General features: G+C 49.5%; 1 long non-coding RNA gene across 2 annotated transcripts; it reads right to left on the reverse strand.

The window, feature by feature from the left end:
• Positions 1 to 4232: 4232 nt before the first annotated feature.
• On the reverse strand, positions 4233 to 7726 carry LOC109780644 (uncharacterized). 2 transcript variants are annotated; one of them, XR_002237095.4, is made up of 4 exons: positions 7398 to 7726; positions 7051 to 7211; positions 5756 to 5853; positions 4233 to 4731 (listed from the first exon to the last, which is right to left on the reverse strand). It is a non-coding gene; the product is annotated as an uncharacterized lncRNA (long non-coding RNA). The 2 variants fall into 2 exon arrangements; XR_002237094.4 differs by having other exon boundaries at positions 7037 to 7211.
• Positions 7727 to 16049: the final 8323 nt, after the last annotated feature.

A 16049-nucleotide genomic window follows, 5' to 3' on the forward strand; every position in this document is an offset into this window, starting at 1 on the left:
GCCTGACAAGATCGGGAGTGGCAAGGCTGCGAAGGAGGGAGACAGAGAGAGCAGCTCGGCGGTGCCCTGGTCACCATCCGTAGGGCCAGCAAGAAGCCCTAGCACAAGCGTCGATGGGGAGAGCCGCCGGAGCTCAGCTGGAAGACTACTGGAGGAGGCGAAGGCACCAAGAGAGCATCCCCCTCCCCGACAGTCGTCCAAAAGATGTCGGTGATGATGGTGCCAGGGAGGGAGGGGAAGAGCGGAAAGATGAGGCAGCGGGCCGGCAATACAAGACGAAGGCGTCGGTGCCATTGTACTCCGACCTGACGGCCTGCCACCCGCCTTCTCCATCTTCCCTTGTTTTTTCCTCATCACCATCGCTCCAGGAGGACGTCGATCCCTTGGCCCGTCGCCTCCCCCGGAGAAGCGGCAGGCGGCACCGGCATCCGAGGTGTGCGAGGAGCACCACTCGCCACCTTGGCGGGCAGGAAGACACCGTCGTCTTTAGCATCAACCCCGACCCCGCTGGAAGGAGCAGTGCTAGGATTACCAAGGATCCCGAGCACTGCACCACAGGCGGGCGCCGAAAGCCCAGGGGTCTCGCCGATGGGACAGCGAGCCTCGACGACTTGCGGCAAAGGCAAGTACTCCCCTCAACGCGGCTAGCTTGTGTGGGGGAAACGAGCGCTCCGCCATCCTGGAGAGGCGCAACACCCTCCACGCTGCGGTCGATTCGGCGCCCACATCTATGACCGCCGCATCTCCTACAACCCCGGACCAGACTCACTCCCCAAGCATCAACACGAGTATTCGACATCGTCACCCCCGAGCTAGAGCCCAGGGCCTGGCCCCGGACTCCCTCCCTCAACATAACAAAGAAGGCGGCAAGAAATAAAAGGGGAGAGGTGCGTGGATGGGCGTCTCCGCTCCCTCTCGCACCCCCTTTTATAAGCAGGCTGGGGCTGGGGGCTGATCCTTCACCCCCACCCCAGAGGGGCTCTTTCCGATCCGACCCGTCCAAGCTACCACCGACGGTCGGATCTGATTATCGCGCACTTACACCAATCCAAGAAGGCCAGGCCTTTGCCATGACACTCTATCCCGCACCACGCGCCTCCGTTACCTACACCACTTGATGCGTGCAGCATATGTGGCAAATGATAAGGGCGTGGTGGGATGAGTGAATTGGCAGTTACTCCCCCGTTGGATAAAGTCATTCACAGGCCATTACAGAAACGGCCCCACTGCAATTGGCATCACGTGACGCGCGGGAAAACCAGAAACTGACTCAAGCACAGATTAATAAAGAAGCAAAGAAAATCTCAAGGATGAGCTACCACAACTCTTCGCCTGTGTACTAGATAGGGCAAACCCCGGCGACGCTTTGCAGCGCGTTCGGGCCAGGCTTGGGGGATCCTGTCGGTGCAATAAACCCCGGTATATGTTGCCCGGACTATACACAGGCTCAAGAGCAAAGTTACAGCATCCAAGACAAGGGCAAGCAGAAGAGATAGCTCTTTGAGAAATCAAATGGCGGATCAAGAAGACCAAGATAAGCCAAAGGAACAATATATCACTAAGGAACAACCTCCCTTGTCGGGCAGGCGAGCCTGGCAGGGTCAAGGTCACCCCAAAGACAAGTCTCAAGACTCCCTCGGCAATTTGCCGAGGATGCCGAGGGCGGATTACCCTGCCAAGACGCCACCGCTCCACCTCACAGCGATGCAAGTCACTTATCAGTGTGGTGTCGAGCCCCCGAGTGAATAAGTGGCTGTCATTTGGCACGTGGCAGCCATTTCTGAGGAAGATCACCTCCAAATGACACCTGTCTAAAGGTGTGTCACGCAGGCAGGCGAGAAGGTGGATAAATAGCACGGCAAGGCTTGCCGGGCTACCCCAACGACGTGACACTAAGAGGTCCATTTAATGCTCCTTGTCCTATTTGTAGAGTTAGGTATGATAGCACTGTGGCTATCTAATCACTGGATAATTACTGTTTTGCCATTGTGGTAACCCCTTGACCTATAAAAGGAGGGTCGTGGCTACCTTAGAAAGGATTCGGACCCTTGTACCTCATACGCGCGTAGCTGCTCTCGCCCCAAGGCGACCTTGCCGGGGTAGAGCGTTGCGTCTCCACCACAGTCCATTCATCAATCCACCAAAGCAGGAGTAGGGTTTTACGCCTCGCGGTGGCCCGAACCTGGGTAAAAACTGCCTGTGTCATTGCTGTTGTGCTGCTCTACAGCCTCCGCTCTTTGTGCAACGCGCCCTTCCTCCTTGTCGAACCACAAAGGGGCCAATGGTCCCATAGGTGGCCGTGTTGAACCATGACACAATGATATATTTCCAACAGGGTAAGCTGACTTGCGAGGCACCACTCCATGAAACACTGTGGAGGACGGCTTGAGGTCCTTGCTGTTGGGAAACGTAGCATGCAATTTCAAAAAAAAAATCCTCGTGTGGAGGATCTATCTAGGAGATGCATAGCAACGAGAGGAGGAGAGTGTGTCTACGTACCCTCGTACACCGAAAGCGGAAGCGTTTGTTAACGCGGTTGATGTAGTCGAACTTCTTCTCGTTCCGACCGATCAAGCACCGAACGTACGGCACCTCCGAGTTCTGCACATGTTCAGCTCGATGACGTCCCTCGAACTCTTGATCCAGCAAAGTGTTAAGGGAGTAGATGAGTTCCATCAGCACGACGGCGTGGTGACGGTGATGGTGAAGTGATCCGCGCAGGGCTTCGCCTAAGCACTACGAAGATATGATCGGAGGCGTAAACTGTGGAGGGGGCGCCACACACGGCTAACAATTGTTGGTGTGTGTTCTAGCGGTGCCCCCCCCACATATATATATATATATATATATATATATATATATATATATATATATATATATATATATATATATATATATATATATATATAGGTTGGAGGGGAGGAGAGCAACCAAGGGGGCGCCCCAAATAGAAGGAATCCTACTTGGGGTCCTCCCAATTCGGCCTCCCCCCTTTCCTATTCCTATTCGGAGTAGGAAGGGAAGAGGGGGAAGGGGGAATCCTATTCCCTTTTTCCTTTCCTCCTTCCCCTTTGTGGCTGGTGTGTTTCCCCTCTTGGCCCATAAGGCCCATATCTTTTGCCGGGGGTGTCTGGAACCCCTTCCGGTGACCCGATAAGTACCAGGTGCATCCTGAAACACTTCTGGTGCCGAATACCATCGTCCTATATATCAATCTTTACCTCTCGACCATTTCAATACTCCTCGTCATGTCCACGATCTCATCCGGGACTTTGAACAACATTTGGTCACCAAATCACATAACTCATATAATACAAAATCGTCATCGAACGTTAAGCGTGCAGACCCTACGGGTTCGAGAACTATGTAGACATGACCGAGACACCTCTTCGGTTAATAACCAACAGCGGAACCTGGATGCTCATATTGGTTCCCACATATTCTATGAAGATCTTTATCGGTCGTACCGTAATGACAACATACATCATTCTCTTTGTCATCGGTATGTTACTTGCCCGAGATTCGGTCGTCGGTATCTTCATACCTAGTTCAATCTCGTTACCGGCAAGTCTCTTTACTCATTCCGTAATGCATCATCCCGCAACTAACTCATTAGTCATATTGCTTGCAAGGCTTATTATGATGTGCATTACCGAGAGGGCCCAGAGACACTTCTCCGATACTCGGAGTGACAAATCCTAATCTCGATCTATGCCAACCCAACAAACACCTTCAGAGATACCTGTAGAGCATCTTTATAATCATCCAGTTATGTTGTGACGTTTGATAACACAAAAGACATTCCTCCGTTATCTGAGAGTTGCATAATCTCATAGTCAAAGGAATATGTATATGACATGAAAAAAACTATAGCAATAAAACTGAACGATCATTATGCTAAGCTAACGGATGGGTCTTGTCCATCACATCATCTATTATATTATTAAGACAAGAGACAAATAAGTCATCACGTTCGTCCACATCTGCTAATATTATTTGCACCGTCTGATTAGAAAAAATAATGGCTAAGATTTAAAGTTTTTACGTAACATGGTTTTGTTAGGAGAACATATACGTAACAACATATTGGACCGTCGCATTGTCACGTATATGCATATGTAAAGTGCATGTAAGGAAAGACATGAGGCTAGGCTAAGTTCAGAAGAAAAAAACAAGGCTTTGTTAGCAACAATCATGACCACGTACAGTATTTAGGGATAAACCGTTGAAGATACGGAAGCTCACGTGCATCCAATTCCAAACGTGGACACAACGTCAAAAACAAAGAGTCAAACGTGAACACGCAGATACAAATAAGACACATACATGGACTACATACAGAACTCCACACGGACTCAACCAAAATTGCTCAACACGTAATACTTGCCAAGTCAACCATAACACATAAGAAGACATACGGCCGACCGCTCGCAGCACACACCTAAAAATCAAAGTAAGCCAAATCTGCTACCTAACCAGCACACTACCAACAACATCAAAGTCTTCTGATTGAACTACGCAACGTCGCGCCGTCGGACGAAGTCACACCAAGCAACCTACTGAGTGGCCTCTCACCTGAATCATCAAGGTTCATAACTTCTATGCCAGATCAAATCTATCTTTCGAGTGGCCTCTCATGTAGATCATCAAGGTTTCATAACTTCTATTCTAGATCAAATCTATCTTTCGAGTGGCCTCTCATTTGGAGCATCAAGGTTTGTAATTGTTATTCTGGATAAAATATTCATAGGTACAATATTAATTGACTAGCAATTGTATGATCCTTTTGCAGCAAGGGCATACAACAATCTTTGTGAGTTCATAGCAAAAGAACGAGATTGACATTCAAGTGCAAGTAATGAGAATATGAGATTCAATCAATTTTATAAGTCATTGGCTTAGGAGCCTCGATATGATGATTCATGGACAAAAATGTATAGTCATTACGTATTTACTTACAAATTGTTCTATTGTTTTATACAACAACTAAGTATATTTTGCCGATATGATATTCATGGATGATAAGGTTTTGTCATTACATATTGACTTGCAAGTTTTTCTATTTTTTATACAATAACTACTAACTATATTTTGATTTTTCTAACAGGGCCAAACAATTCAGGATACTATCGGGAAGTTGATAGAATCAACTTATGCATTTAGGAATTTTAAGTGCGGATTCCACAAAGTATTACCAGCTAAGTAGTGAAATATAATTATTTTTGCATACAATACAAAAGTAAAGGAGGTGAAAGAATCAAAGGTTACCCAGATTACTACTTCGAGTTTGCTACAGAGGAAATATTAGAATCAAAGTATTACGAGCTAAGATGAAGAATGCTCAGGTATCTCTATAATTTATAGTTGTAAATGAGATTTCAAAATATTAATATTTTAGACTTTCAAATAATTAATCTCCAATTTTACAGATGTCATTGGATTACTCACCCAAATGAAGCATGTGAAACCAAACTGTCCTTATTGTGACCTCACAATGGTGCAGAAGTTCAATTGTAAGTTCATTAATGTTACTAGCTCTTCTATTTTTTACCAAAGATATATCTAACAGATTTTTCATTGATAGACATGGTTGTGCTTAAAGTCAACCAGTGCCACAAAAATACATACAGATCAAGTTATACCAAAACTTGGGAAATTCTTGACATGCATGGGAGACTATTTTTTACTATTAATCAACTAATTTTTCACTAGAAGAACAAGTGTTTTACAAGAGGAGAACATTGCAAGAACTTACTGAAATGAGGCGCAAAAACTAGGCAAGTGAGGTAATGCATGAGACTTCTTATAAGATATGAAATCGCCACTTTTTTACGACAAAAATGATGTTAATACCTGCAGTGAAAACAATTCAATATCAGTTAATATGGAACCATATTTTACTTAATTATGTCTCCCACTTGCTGAACTCATTGGATGAGAAATATGAAGAAGCACCAAAGATTATACAACAATAATGTCGCCGAAGACTTATTTTCAATTAAACTCGCAATGGCAATCTCACTTCCGAAACAAAAACTATGCAGTAGAGTGAATATTTATGCCTGATAATTAATAGGCTTGAGATGTTGTACTTGAAAGATAAAACCGAGGTAATTCCATTTAATTCTTTACAAAATAAATACTATTTTTGTAGTTTCCTAACTAAGACATCAGATATTATGCGTAGATTTTGATGGATGATAAGGTGGACGCCGTGTTAAAAAAATCAAGGAAGAAGCATAACATGGAGGATAAAAGGGTGACTGATTTTCTCAGCTACATACTTCTCAATTTTTAGAGATGGGCCTAATCTTTGAAATGTACTTTTATTTCGCTGACAAATAACAACAGAGCTTCACCTCAGAAAAAGATGTCAACTGGTGCCTACGGAAGAAGAACCCCACAATACTAATGAGGCTATATTAAATGATGATAGGTGTGAAGAAAAAATGTTAGAATCACATGGACTCTGCAATGAAAAAAGAAAAATATAAAGATCTACTGTATTATCGGATGGCTCTGAGGATGAATGAGCCGAGATAAGCGTGCCAAAAAGAAAGGAGAAATTGTAACGCTGGGAACAAGAAAAATGTTGAAGCAAAAGTAAAAACTACGATGCTTGAAGAGACAGTAAAGGGTTTCCCCCCGCTTTAAGATGAAGAGTCAGTTGTCGTTGTGGCAAAATAATATGTACTTTTACTGCAGCCGCAAGGAGAGCACAAAAAAATACCAAAGAGGTTGATGAAGGCTCTGAAGTTAGCACTACCAGAAGCAAGCCATATAGTATTTATTTGAAATATGAGGTTTGTGTTCTTCATATAACAACTCTTCTAACCTACAGTCTTTTCAGCTCGAGAGAAACATTAGAAAAGCTCCAACGTTATATTCATCATATAGAAAACCCATTCTATGTCAAATAACACATGTGTATTGCTTCACGTTAAATACATGTACAAGTAATATCACTTGCTAATATATGGTAACAACAAATAAAACCATTATATCCTTTTAGCTTGGTTAGAGGGGGAAAACATACATGTGAAGAATCACCTGCTATGGAGGAAGTAGGAATGATGTGAAGCTGTAGCAAATTACGTAGGTGGAAACCCGACATCATGAACAACGAGGAGGCCCACAACTGGGCTCAGCCAGCAGACACATATCCTGTCTTACTATTTCTTCAAAATCTGCTTTGGCACCTCTGCTTCATTCTAACGACCAAAAAAATTGAATTAATAAATACAAACTTCTTGCATTCACTTATTTATGTATAAATAATCTAATTTGACAGGGCATGGTGATAACAAATAAAACACAATGTACTGTATAGTGCTATGGACAGAGTACAACAGACGATCTGTACCAGAAACTATGCAAAGCAGTACTGTAAGACTTACATTGGCGGAGGGCCGACCGCACCAGAAATGAGGAAGGCGAGAACTCGCGCCAACGAGCTGAGACCTACACACACGGGTTCGTCGCAGCTTTGTGCCCAACCTAAGATCAGCAGAGCTAGGGTTTGAGGACAGCGCCAAAACAAAAAAAATTGAAGATAAGAGACAAGAAGTAGCGCCTGGATAGGTCGGGAATTAGTTTCGCATAAGCCAGCAGTGGAATCTTCCTTCGGCGGATCCTTATTTAAGGCACTGGTGTATGTGGATGTGGTCATGAGCAGGCTAGGATTGACGGAGTTTTTTTTTGTTTTGAGAAGAGGATTGACGGAGATGATAGAGACGAAGAGGCACCAGTGCTTTAACTTCGAGAAAAGGTTTTTTTTAGGGGGAACTTGAGGATTTGCCATACCTTTCCCTGCACTTTGAGGATTTGCCCTCTTTTTTATTGATGTTGATGATTTACCACAACTTTGTCAAAAACTTGAGGATTTGCCCTTTCTAACCGATTTGAGATTACACTATAGTTTGAATGACCAAAATGCCACTCTTGCCAAAACCAATCCAAATTAGATGCTTACGTCTTCTTCTCTGTTCGTCCCGCAACCGACTGCTCGAATACCTCATCCATCTGCCGCCCTGTGTTGTGCTGCTTGTGCTCCTCCTCTCCCCACGCTCCGGTAGCGTCGCCGAGATGCTGCTGCTCCTGTGCGTGTGCCGGATGTGGTGCGCGGAGGGTACCGTCGACGGTCCGAGCCCGGGGACGGTGGTGTCTGTCCATGGTGAGCTCGGCGAGGGCGCGCCAGACAGGGGGCGAGCTCGTACTACGGCGGTTTTCTCCGTGTATGCAACAGTAGCAGCAGCAACAGTCGGGCGCCCAGGTGCTAGAGCACGCACGCACACAACACACGCACAGATCACGCACTCAAGCCCACGTGCAAGAGCATGCACGCACAAAATGTACGTACAGCAGTAACTAACACACACAAGCACGCCCAGGCACACGCACGCCTAGCACACATCGCGCACGGCCAGGTGCTAGAGCACACAGCGCAGATAGAGCACTCATGCCCAGGCACACATCCGGTGGCCACCCGCCTCGTGGCCACCCGCCTCGAGGCGTCGCCATTTGTCCGGCTCGAGCGCGACATGCTTTTCAAGGAGGCCGTCCAGTGGTCGCCGCTGTCCACGGCGGACCGCGAGCTCGACGGCGATGAGGCCTGTGTTGTGGCCGAGCCTGGCTGCTCTCTTTCTCTCAGCTCACTCACGGACAGAGGTAGGAGAAAGGAGACACACTGGACACGAGGATTTTTCCGGTCGGCGCACGAACGCCCAAATCTTTTCCCTCTTTTCAATGGCTACATCACAGCAACTCCACCCTTTGGCTACATCAAGTCTGGGGTTTTTATACCTGCGCGTACACATATCCCAGCACACACGCACGCACACATCACCGGCCTGAACTCACGGCCACTAACCCATTCACACACAAGTACTAACTATACCATTAAGCTAGCTACATGCACGGCGTCCATATCCATGCGCGCATCAGTTCCTCAACGGCCGGCCACACGACCTGGTAGCTAGCATGCATGCATCTAACTAACTCCACGTATGACCCGGCCGGCCGCTCCACTCTCATGTCAAAGATTATGCCTAACAATTCTCCCTCTAATCTTGACATGGCTAGTCGTCGACCGTTGCCTTGACCGTCTCCGTCCGACAATGTGACGTGCCGCCTGCTCGCCGTCATCGGAGTTGTTGCAGCTCCTGTCATTGTCATCGTCACGGCCGTGACCCAGCCCGCGGACCCGACCCGACGCATCGACGTCGGTCGCACCGCCACGGACCCGACCTGGCGCACTGACGCCGGTCGCACCGTGCTCTGTCACGACCCCGGCGACATACGCCGAGCTCCTTCTCCGCAAGCGACACACGCCTAGCGTCCCTCTGCCCCCCGCATGTCCCGCGCGCACCCGACGCGCCCGACGAGCCCGACCGCACCAGTGCATCCCGCACGTCTCGCGCGCACCCGACGAGCCCGACCGCACGAGACGCTCACCGCGCGCCGCCTCCGCGTCCGCCATGGCAGCCGCCAGCGACAAACGCCGGAAGGATGTAGCCGAACTCGAGCACGGACTCGAGCACAACGGCGACATACGCCTCCTCCCAACGTCAACCGCACGCTCATACATGCGCCCGCGGTCCCGGCGCGCCCGACGCGTCCAGTGCGCACCCATAACACGCAACGATCGCGCCCGGCTCACCGCCATGGCTTATTGCCCTGCACCGCTGCGGCCTCAACCGCAGCGCAGCATCTCCATGCCGCCATGCCGCTGTTTGTCATTGAAGCCGCCACCACGCAGGTCCTCCGCGGCCTCCTCACCGTGCCGCCGCAGCCACTGCGGCCTCCTCGCCACGCCGCGCACCTCCATAGACCGACACACGGCCCGAAGCTTCACCGCACAGCCGCCGGCGAACGCCGCCACCGCTGGCACGCCTCCGGCAAGGGGACGACAGCCAAGATGAACCAGCTCCTGATACCAATTGTTGGAACCACAGCCCTCTAGCTACCTCTCCTCTCACTCGAACGGAGGTGGAAGAAGAAGAACACTGGACACGAGGATTTTTCCGGCCGGCGCACGAACGCCGCCACGGGCGCATGAACGCCCAAATCTTTTCCCTCTTTTCAATTGCTACATCACGGCAACTCCACCGTTTGGCTACATCAAGTCTGGGGTTTTTATACCTGCGCGTACACATATCCCAGCACACACGCACGCACACATCACCGGCCTGAACTCATGGCCGCTAACCCATTCACACGCAAGTACTAACTATACCACTAAGCTAGCTACATGCACGGCGTCCATATCCATGCGCGCATCAGTTCCTCAACGGCCGGCCACACGACCTGGTAGCTAGCATGCATGCATCTAACTAACTCCACGTATGACCCGGCCGGCCGCTCCATTCTCATGTCAAAGATTATGCCTAACAGCCTGCCTGCCGGATTGAGTCATTAGAGTGGATATGTGCGTTGCCGGCAGCCGCTTCTTCCCCCGTGCGACGCGTATGCCTGATGATGCTGCTCGTTGGCCTCCCGCCTCGACGATGAGAGCGTTCCTCGCAACGTCAGTCATGCTGCTCGCCGAGGCCGTCTGCGTGGCCACTGCAGCCTCGCGCGGCACCGGCCCGAACGGCGGTACACGAAGGTTCTGTGCCACGAGATAGCGAGCGAGGAGCAGATATGGCAGGGAGAGGCGGGAGCCTGATAGAGGTCAGCAGCGGTTGGGGATAGCCGGCGGTGAAGCAGCAGCAACCGGGGAGAAGAGTGGCGAAGGGGAGGTCGACGCGACGCCCAATAGGTGAGAGAGAATGGGAGAGATCCGAGCGTTCAGGGGTATTTTCGTCATCTCATGGTGGGCCTATCTTGTCGGGGGTAAATCATCAAGTTTTTGGCAAAGTTGTGGCAAATCATCAGTGTCAAAATAAAGGAGGGCAAATCCTCAAAGTGCAGGGAAAGGTGTGGCAAATCCTCAAATTCCCCTTTTTAGGGGGAATTTGAGGATTTGCCATACCAAGGGGAATTTGAGGATTTGCCACACCTTTCCCTGCACTTTGAGGATTTGCCCTCTTTTTTATTGATGTTGATGATTTACCACAACTTTGTCAAAAACTTGAGGATTTGCCCTTTCTAACCGATTTGAGATTACACTATAGTTTGAATGACCAAAATGCCACTCTTGCCAAAACCAATCCAAATTAGATGCTTACGTCTTCTCCTCTGTTCGTCCCGCAGCCGACTGCTCGAATACCTCATCCACCTGCCGCCCTGTGTTGTGCTGCTTGTGCTCCTCCTCTCCCCACGCTCCGGTAGCGTCGCCGAGCTGCTGCTGCTCCTGTGCGTGTGCCGGATGTGGTGCGCGGAGGGTACCATCGACGGTCCGAGCCCGGGGACGGTGGTGTCTGTCCATGGTGAGCTCGGCGAGGGCACGCGAGACAGGGGGCGAGCTCGTACTACGGCGGTTTTCTCCGTGTATGCAACAGTAGCAGCAGCAACAGCCGGGCGCCCAGGTGCTAGAGCACGCACGCACACAACACACGCACAGATCACGCACTCAAGCCCAGGTGCCAGAGCATGCACGCACAAAATGTACGTACAACAGTAACTAACACACACAAGCACGCCCAGGCACACGCACGCCTAGCACACATCGCGCACGGCCAGGTGCTAGAGCACACAGCGCAGATAGAGCACTCATGCCCAGGCACACATCCGGTGGCCACCCGCCTCGTGGCCACCCGCCTCGAGGCGTCGCCATCTGTCCGGCTCGAGCGCGACATGCTTTTCAAGGAGGCCATCCAGTGGTCGCCGCTGTCCACGGCGGACCGCGAGCTCGACGGCGATGAGGCCTGTGTTGTTGCCGAGCCTGGCTGCTCTCTTTCTCTCAGCTCACTCACGGACAGAGGTAGGAGAAAGGAGACACACTGGACACGAGGATTTTTCCGGTCGGCGCACGAACGCCCAAATCTTTTCCCTCTTTTCAATGGCTACATCACAGCAACTCCACCCTTTGGCTACATCAAGTCTGGGGGTTTTATACCTGCGCGTACACATATCCCAGCACACACGCACGCACACATCACCGGCCTGAACTCACGGCCACTAACCCATTCACACGCAAGTACTAACTATACCATTAAGCTAGCTACATGCACGGCGTCCATATCCATGCGCGCATCAGTTCCTCAACGGCCGGCCACACGACCTGGTAGCTAGCATGCATGCATCTAACTAACTCCACGTATGACCCGGCCGGCCGCTCCACTCTCATGTCAAAGATTATGCCTAACAATTCTCCCTCTAATCTTGACATGGCTAGTCGTCGACCGTCGCCTTGACCGTCTCCGTCCGACAATGTGACGTGCCGCCTGCTCGCCGTCATCGGAGTTGTTGCAGCTCCTGTCATTGTCATCGTCACGGCCGTGACCCAGCCCGCGGACCCGACCCGACGCATCGACGTCGGTCGCACTGCCACGGACCCGACCTGGCGCACTGACGCCGGTCGCACCGTGCTCCGTCACGACCCCGGCGACATACGCCGAGCTCCTTCTCCGCAAGCGACACGCGCCTAGCGTCCCTCTGCCCCCCGCATGTCCCGCGCGCACCCGACGCGCCCGACGAGCCCGACCGCACCAGTGCATCCCGCACGTCTCGCGCGCACCCGACGAGCCCGACCGCACCAGACGCTCACCGCGCGCCGCTTCCGCGTCCGCCATGGCAGCCGCCAGCGACAAACGCCGGAAGGATGTAGCCGAACTCGAGCACGGACTCGAGCACAACGGCGACATACGCCTCCTCCCAACGTCAACCGCACGCTCATACATGCGCCCGCGGTCCCGGCGCGCCCGACGCGTCCAGTGTGCACCCATAACACGCAACGATCGCGCCCGGCTCGCCGCCATGGCTTATTGCCCTGCACCGCTGCGGCCTCAACCGCAGCGCAGCATCTCCATGCCGCCATGCCGCTGTTTGTCATTGAAGCCGCCACCACGCAGGTCCTCAGCGGCCTCCTCACCGTGCCGCCGCAGCCACTGCGGCCTCCTCGCCACGCCGCGCACCTCCATAGACCGACACACGGCCCGGAGCTTCACCGCGCAGCCGCCAGCGAACGCCGCCACCGCCGGCACGCCTCCGGCAAGGGGACGACAGCCAAGATGAACCAACTCATGATACCAATTGTTGGAACCACAGCCCTCTAGCTACCTCTCCTCTCACTCGAACGGAGGTGGAAGAAGAAGAACACTGGACACGAGGATTTTTCCGGCCGGCCTCCCTCTTTTCAATGGCTACATCACGGCAACTCCACCGTTTGGCTACATCAAGTCTGGGGTTTTTATACCTGCGCGTACACATATCCCAGCACACACGCACGCACACATCACCGGCCTGAACTCATGGCCGCTAACCCATTCACACGCAAGTACTAACTATACCACTAAGCTAGCTACATGCACGGCGTCCATATCCATGCGCGCATCAGTTCCTCAACGGCCGGCCACACGACCTGGTAGCTAGCATGCATGCATCTAACTAACTCCACGTATGACCCGGCCGGCCGCTCCACTCTCATGTCAAAGATTATGCCTAACAGCCTGCCTGCCGGATTGAGTCATTAGAGTGGATATGTGCGTTGCCGGCAGCCGCTTCTTCCCCCGTGCGACGCGTATGCCTGATGATGCTGCTCGTTGGCCTCCCGCCTCGACGATGAGAGCGTTCCTCGCAACGTCAGTCATGCTGCTCGCCGAGGCCGTCTGCGTGGCCACTGCAGCCTCGCGCGGCACCGGCCCGAACGGCGGTACACGAAGGTTCTGTGCCACGAGATAGCGAGCGAGGAGCAGATATGGCAGGGGGAGGCGGGAGCCTGATAGAGGTCAGCAGCGGTTGGGGATAGCCGGCGGTGAAGCAGCAGCAGCCGGGGAGAAGAGAGGCGAAGGGGAGGTCGACGCGACGCCCAATAGGTGAGAGAGAATGGGAGAGATCCGAGCGTTCAAGGGTATTTTCGTCATCTCATGGTGGGCCTATCTTGTCGGGGGTAAATCCTCAAGTTTTTGGCAAAGTTGTGGCAAATCATCAGTGTCAAAATAAAGGAGGGCAAATCCTCAAAGTGCAGGGAAAGGTGTGGCAAATCCTCAAATTCCCCTTTTATAGGTGAACTTGGAGAAAAAGGTAGTAGTTTACTAAATGACTCACATGGGCCTGAATCACGATTGCTGTGCCTCTACCAGCCATACATGGGCAAGGCAAAGTTGACTGTTTCATATAGGAAGTAAAGTCACCCCTCAAAAAAAAGGAAGTAAAGTCGTGTTTCTCAAAAAACAAAAACAGGAAGTAAGTTGTTGCCTAAAAAAGGAAGTAAGTCGAGTCTAAAAAAAGGACGTAAGTTAGTTACTTCTGCGTATCAAATTAGAAAAATACCAGTTTCATTTTTTTTTTGAAAATCCCATCGTACTAGGCTCTCCGAAAAAAACTTAGGCTTCTTACAAGGTACCGTAACTAATATTGATTCAAAAGCAAAAATACATACAAAAATCCTGGACCCTCTGAAAACAAAAAAATTTGCGCGCCCTCTCAAAGCAGATACTCAACAACCGACAAGATCAAATATGCATTATTAAGGTATTATTTTTCATCTCTTCTTTTATCCGCAAGCATTACAAACTAATTTCTTTTGTATTGTAATCTTTCCCCGAAAAAAATATTTTAGTAGTTTAATAGTTAACATCTAGAAGTTTGTGTTTACAAATATTCTCACATGTCCTGAGGTGTCTCTTCTCTTGAGTCGCTTCTTTTATTTGAGAAACACTGACAACTTCGAACCACTCGCCATGACCCTTTTTTGCGAAAAATATGGTGCCAATGACATACAAGTCAAAACACACACTCTAATAGTCATGAAATCAATATGGAGATATAAACTAATAATTTACTCTGCAAAACAAGGCTGGCATTATCAGGCATATTATTGATCTATTTTTTGACGGGCTAACTTCTTTGTAGCTTCCTAACTAAGATTTTAAGGTTTGTCTTTGTAAATATTCGTTGGATCCTTATACTTTCACATATAGTCTCAAATCTAATTTTCTAAAATGAATTATTGTACCAACTACAATGAAGCAACTACTTCTCTTTTTAGTAAAAATAATGGAACGGTAGCAGGGTCACACTAATAGTGATAGGACCTTCAAGTACTCAATGTACATCTAAATTTTAGATAAAAAAGTAGAAAGACTTTTCAATAGGCAAATGTATCGACATACAAATATAAATATATCAATAGACATTTTAATAAGTAATCATATTAGAGAAATATGTACGCTGGGAAAAAGATAGAGATCTACTGTATTATTAGATGACTCAAATGATGAATTTCGATAGACAATAATCATAAATTTCCACAAAGGCACAAACGAAAGCAAAAATTATTTATCAAAAATATGAATATAACAAAACATAGCCGCGCAATTGCGCGGGTACACCTGCTAGTTAACATGTATAATGTATAAGCTAAGCAGAATAGCACATGCAGTTTAACCAGATTGGAAGAATTACAATCTAGACACCATATGCAACATGCAACCACATATCACGCTGCCAAGCTAGAGCAAGCACCTGCGATGCTAGTGTAGGGGAAATGCGGTAATCAACTACAGAGCTACGTTCACTATCTTCATCTAGCCTTGCTGTTTCCTGAGAATCATGTCGGGAGGCTGACGCTGCACTCTTTAAATGAGGAGTAAACCACTTGCCTGACTGCCTCATCATAAGTGATTGATGAGGGATACACAAGAACATTAGTTTGATGTAAGAACATGGTTAATACACAGATGTACTAGCATGTACCAAAAACAGAAAGGCATGTCATATTCAAAGGCATAATGTGTAAGCTAAGCAGATGCAATTTAACCAAATTGGAAGCAATACATGCTAGACATCCGGCTGGAGTAGTGAGCATGATCATCTAGGACCTGAGAGCCTGGTGGGAGGCGGGCTGCTTCACCACCATCGCGGCTTTTTAGTTGGCTTCCAGGTGATGCCTCTCTTTGCTGGGCTTGTCACTGGCTCGGCCAGTGCCCTGACTAGCTATTTGCCTT

Source organism: Aegilops tauschii, chromosome 2 (genome assembly GCF_002575655.3).
Source record: "Aegilops tauschii subsp. strangulata cultivar AL8/78 chromosome 2, Aet v6.0, whole genome shotgun sequence".
In the NCBI taxonomy this organism is placed as follows: domain Eukaryota; kingdom Viridiplantae; phylum Streptophyta; class Magnoliopsida; order Poales; family Poaceae; genus Aegilops; species Aegilops tauschii.